The sequence below is a fragment of the Frieseomelitta varia genome, unplaced genomic scaffold (genome assembly GCF_011392965.1).
Source record: "Frieseomelitta varia isolate USP_RPSP 00005682 unplaced genomic scaffold, Fvar_1.2 scaffold_66, whole genome shotgun sequence".
Classification (NCBI taxonomy): domain Eukaryota; kingdom Metazoa; phylum Arthropoda; class Insecta; order Hymenoptera; family Apidae; genus Frieseomelitta; species Frieseomelitta varia.
In genome coordinates, this window is record NW_025110434.1 from 1 (window position 1) to 5,872 (window position 5,872).

The window sequence follows — 5,872 nt, forward strand, 5'->3', positions numbered from 1 at the left end:
ACTATAATTGTTGTAAATTATATGTAATAATTATTTGGTTAAATCTTACCTTGAGTTGAAGCTAAAAGTGGATATTCCCACAAAAATTCACAATACAAACACAAATCTAACAGCTGATTGATTTTTACCTGAGAACTGCTGGAAGATACTTCTTTCTGGATAACTTTTCTGAATAACGCTTACTTCTTTACGGATGATGCTTGCTCCTTTCCGCCATGCTTCCCGCTAAAAATCGATCGTGAGAAATATCGATTATTTCAATAATCGCAGATAGTATATTGTTTCACCGTTGGGGCGTTTCCGCGCGAAATGATAATTTAAAATAAAAAATAGAAAACTAGTCAAAATCAAATACACAAAATTCATGAGAAATTTTTGAAAAAGAAAGAAAATATTCGTACACTTGATGAAAAATTGTCAATACTTTAAACCGTTATAATTTCGTGACAAAAAAAATTGTAGGATCATGAACTTGATTTTATTTAAAAGCGCAAAATCTCTATTTTAATAATCCTGAGTTTATTTCTTTCGAAGATATTTATTTTTACATCATGCAGCAAATATAAAAGTGAACAATTTTTTTATATTTTCTTTCATAAAGTAATGACTGGTTAAAAATCGACAATTTTTAATTCAGTATGTAATTATATTCGTCCGTCAATGTATAATCTTCTACTAAGTGTTAAAATTCAATTTCAAATCTCTCTGCCAAGATATTTAATCTGCAGTTATCCCTAGAGGTTTTCCTACGAATCGAGAACCGGTAAAAGTAAAAAAGATGATTTACTACCTACTAAGTGTGCAAGAATATTGCCTAATTGTAAATTAATCAGCGTTACAATGTCAAAACAATTATACTGGTCAGAACTGAATTCTGGTACATATCGAATTCAAAATAAAAATGCAAGTTTTATTTTAAAAATTCACAACAGAAACAAATCTAACACATTGATTTAAATTTTTACCTGAGAACTTCTGGATAATACTTTCTTCTTTACAAATAAAATATGCTTTTTTTAGGCATGCTTCCTACTTAAAAATCAATCATGAGAAATATCGATTATGTTCAACAATCATAGAAAGTATATTGCATATTTCACCATTGGCGCTGTAGTCTTTAACTCAATATGCGTACGTTTCGCACTAAACGTTAACTCGGGGAAAAGAATAAAAATATTTGTAGAAACATTTATTTGATTCGTTCAAATAAAATAAAAATTCATTTCAATTAGTTTTTTTTAATATTTTTAAATACATTTAAATAATCAAATATATAATAAATTTTTAGTTCCAATTTCCATCAATCTCTGTTCCAAATCGTTATATTACTTATTAATGTATCACTATATTCAATCCAATAAATAATTCTAAGAGCAGAATGTGACAACACTGTTCATATTTTCTTATTTTAATTCTCATTACTAATAGCTGTGCAAAATCTGCCTAAATCAGTACATGATACGAAAATAGTAAGGGGTTCTTAGGACTTAGAAATCGTGGGACATGAAAAATACTTTGTATGTAGGTCTATTTATACACCATGTCTGTGTTTCTGCATTTTACTCTTCAAATTGGATAAAGGAAAGGAAGCCTGATTAAGAAGATGCAATTACGAAAGTTCACAGTTCAATAAATTAGGTTTTTTGCAAATAAAAATTTATCTTTTTTTTTTATTGATTAACTTGAAATCTAGCCTTGGTTTTATTCTTACATACTGTATAACTTATATGTATACAAAAGAAGAATAACTTGGTACAAAAAATAATTTGATATATTGAGGATCACAACTCAGTAACCAATTCTTACAATTAGATTTCTTCGTTCCTGTTGCCTTTTAAATTTTGATGTTATTAATTTTTAGGAAACGTTATGATTTTGAGCAGCTTGATTTGCGGATCTTTTAAGAATTCCTTGATTGCGAATGATAATTTTATTTGGGACTTTCTTAACTGGGTTGACTTCTTGATTGGTCTTAATATGGTAGTTATCCTATTATTTGAATAATAGCTTCACCACGTAAAAATTTTATATCAAGTTTATTGTATTGTTGTATATTCATATATACTCATATTCTATATGAGTTTTGAAATTCAGTCTGCTATCTATATAAGCTCCCAGAAATTTAACTGCTGGTTTGCTGTAAATTGTAATGTTATCCATTTATATATTTGTTCTGAGTGGCACCCGAGAAGAATTTCCAAACCATATTAATTCGGTTTTCTCCGTATTAGTTTCAGGTTAATTGCTTGAAGATTTGTTTGAATTATTTTAATTGCTCTAATAAGTAAAGTTTTGTCTTCTCGTCGATTTGTATTTTTAGTTATTAGAGTGTATCATCCGCACATTAAGTGACTACAAGATCATCTGTAGGTTGTAGATGATACACATGTACTGTGCACGTATTTACACATCTCTACAGAGCAGAGGACATATAGCACCTCTCCCTGTGGAAGATCTTTGTGAATGATACAGTTTTGGTAGGTTTTTCTACAGATTATTACTACCTATAAATTGTACTTGTCTTCAATACATCCAACAGGAAATGAAGTGTGTAAGTTGGCCTTTTATTCGAAGATGGAGGAGCATTTGTAAGAGAATTTGCCTTTGCACGTTGTCAAAGACGCTATTAATATCCAGACATACTGTTGCTGTATACTGTTAGTATAGAACTCTTATTTGCTGTGGTGAGTGATATTCCGATGTTATCTAAACAAAAGTGGTCTTTTCTGAAGTCTGATTGATAATTTGAAAGAATGCCATTGCATTCAACTCACCATAGAAGTCGACTGTTTATGTCTTTTAGTTTGCATATACAGGAGAAAATTGTTATTGATAATAGGGTGTTGCTATTTTGCCTAGGCAAAAAGATTTGCTTCCAGTATAACTTGAGATTGATACAGTTCATTGAAAATGTCCAGTAGAAGCAATTTGCATTTATCTGATAATGTTTTTATCATTTTATAGTCTATACTGTGTCTATAGTCCTGGAACTGAGAATGATTTACATTTCTCCAAAGCTGCAAAAAATTCAGTATAGTTAAAGGGTTGATCTAGAAATAAGTAACCTGTATAAGAAATAAATTACCTGTTGAAGAGTTTGTTGGTGATGGATCTGAAACCATCTGCCATGGCAGGTAGATTCCATTCAGTGCTTTCTACTAGCTCTCTTCAAGAAAAAAAACTACTGCTAAATTCTTTTTTTGCTTTCATCCATTTTGATTTGAAATTTTTTAGTGTATTCCAGAAGAACCCAATTTTCCATATATAGAATATGTAGCCATTTCTTTTTTTTTTAAGAAGTTCTTCCTCACTGCCTGATTGTATTCATCTCACCATCATACTGGATTATTTTTATTGGTTTTTTTTTTCTGTTATAGTTTCTCTCATTACTTCCATAAAATTAATGTGTTGCATATAAATTATTTATTTGCATACTGGTCAGAGAGTACTGAATTCATAGCTGATGAAATATGTGTAATAAAGAAAGTCCAATTCTATCTTTGTATCCCTTCCATCTAGTTTTGATAAAAGAAAGTTTGTTCGATTTCTTATGATAGACATATTTTTTTATGTCTATAGCGTAGTTTATTAGAAAATGGTCTGACTCATATGTGTCATTTAATTGTTATGTTATAATTCTGGGCCACATTTGTCTTTGAGATTATGTGACCTAATTGTTTTTCTATCTTCATCTTTCCTATTTCAACAGTAGGAGTCAAAATAAAAAACAAACACAAAAAGAAAAACCTAATATTGATGTAAATAATAAGTTCACTCAAAATTAGTGTTATAGACATGAAATCCAGGTCTTTTGGCTATCAAAGATAATATTTTTAAACAAGGACCATGCAAATGTGTTTGTTAACTTAGGAGAACTAAACAAACAAGATATGGAAGACAGAATTAACATAGATGTGACAAAAATCATTAATGAATCTATCTTTTCGCAAAATTTTGAATACCAATAGAATAAATAAAAAGATTCAAACCGCTGAAGGTAATAAGATGGAAGGTAAAATTAATGAGGGTCCACAGTGAAACTATACTCTTACTTTTGAAAGAAATACGTTACTATAGAATATTTTAAAATCTTCAGTCTTTAAAACATAAAGCCTCATGTTCATATCAATTCCGTTACATGCAAAAACTGCTATAGATACGGCCACACAACCAAAAGCAAAAGCACAAGACACTGCTGTCACACTGTGTGCTAGCTATGACCTTAAATAACTAAAGAATATAGGTGCGAAATACCATCATATACATTTTCTCAAGAATATGAGCATTATTTCTATATACAAATACTACACACAACAAATAAATCAACGAAATAATGGCCTATGAAAGTAAAAATTTCTGAAAAACCACAAATTACAAATTGATAGGGGAAAACAACCCAGTGAAAGAAAACCAACCCTAAAGAGAAACAATGGGGTTACTCCAAATAAATCTAACTTCCCTCATTTAAAATCTTCCATAAGTTCAAAATAAAATCTTAAAACTAATCAACAAGTCAATAATTTGATAATTAACATAATGAACCATTCATATTTAAGCTATAATAATCAAAAAACAAGCAAGCTTAAAGACATACTCTATAAGTCTTTAGATCAAGAATCTAATTTATAGATCTTCAAATCAAGAAAGTACGGACAAGGACTCTCTGGTCTAGATCGACAATATTCGAACAACGCCATCGGTTCCAGGATGCAAATTTAAACCTGAGAAAATGTCTTCGCACAGTTTTTGCACTCTTGTTGTAAACTGAGCAGATATCTCCTTTGCTACGCTTCCAGAAGTGTTATATATTCTATGAAGGATCACGTGGAGAACGTAAAGAGATTTTTATTTATATCTAGTCACCTATCTTATTATTAGCAATTCCATGCTTTAATAAACCAATGAGATTGCAGAAAATTTAAATTCAAACGAACACTAAAGGAGTCATTTTTTCAAATGTTATGGTTTAGAAATGTAGAGACATGTAACATGAGTGAAAGAAATAAAGTAAATATTAATCTAAAAATAAGCTAATGATTAATAATTTAATAATTTGAGATAAACAATTAGTAAAAATGTCAAATGTATAAAGATAATCAAAGTGAGATTAAAGTAAAGTCTTTAATCAAGTATTAAAAATAATAATTTATACATATGATACAATGGATACAATGGATTGTTCAAGATAATTCCATTGTTTCTACAAATGAAGAGGTAAAGAAGTGTGGAGATTTTATTTTGATATATACGTGTTGCTTGCTACATTCACTATACAGCGAAGTTTATTTGTAATTGTTAATATTTTGAATATTTTGAACATGTTTACAGATTCATATTTTGGATATGAATGCATTTAATTTGCATGTATTTGAAATTGTGAAACCAGTTATTAATGATATTATAAATGGTTTTAATGGGACAATGTTTATCTATGGTCAAACAAATTCTAGTGAAACATATACTATGATAAATAATGCAGAAGAACTCTTTGATGCTTAATTGACACTAACGAACGTGAATTTTTATGGAAGTTGTATATATTTACATTCGTTATAATCATATCTTTTATAGAATATCCTATTTAAAAATTTATAATGAAAAAGTGAATGACCTTTTGAATAACAATGAGATTGATCTGAAGATAGAAAAGATATAGTAGTGGGCAGATAATTTTGCAGTATAAGGAGAAAATTATAAATAGTCCTGAAAATGTTCTGCTTATAATGAAAAAAGGAGATAAAAATAAAAGAATAGTAGAAACTAGTATGGATGAATGCAGTAGTAGAAATTATACTATATTTGGAATTGTATGTTACTACATATATCTACTCTGTTAAATTTATGTTAAAATACTCTGATTAGATGTAATATT

General features: G+C 29.0%; 1 long non-coding RNA gene across 4 annotated transcripts; it reads right to left on the reverse strand.

Annotated features, from left to right (window-relative positions):
* Nucleotides 1-1,634: 1,634 nt before the first annotated feature.
* Nucleotides 1,635-4,803, reverse strand: LOC122535012. Of its 4 annotated transcripts, none has more exons than XR_006308048.1 (4): nucleotides 4,595-4,803; nucleotides 3,086-3,515; nucleotides 2,775-3,017; nucleotides 1,635-2,706 (listed from the first exon to the last, which is right to left on the reverse strand). It is a non-coding gene; the product is annotated as an uncharacterized LOC122535012 (long non-coding RNA). The 4 variants fall into 4 exon arrangements; XR_006308047.1 differs by having other exon boundaries at nucleotides 3,086-3,697; XR_006308046.1 differs by having other exon boundaries at nucleotides 3,086-3,875.
* Nucleotides 4,804-5,872: the final 1,069 nt, after the last annotated feature.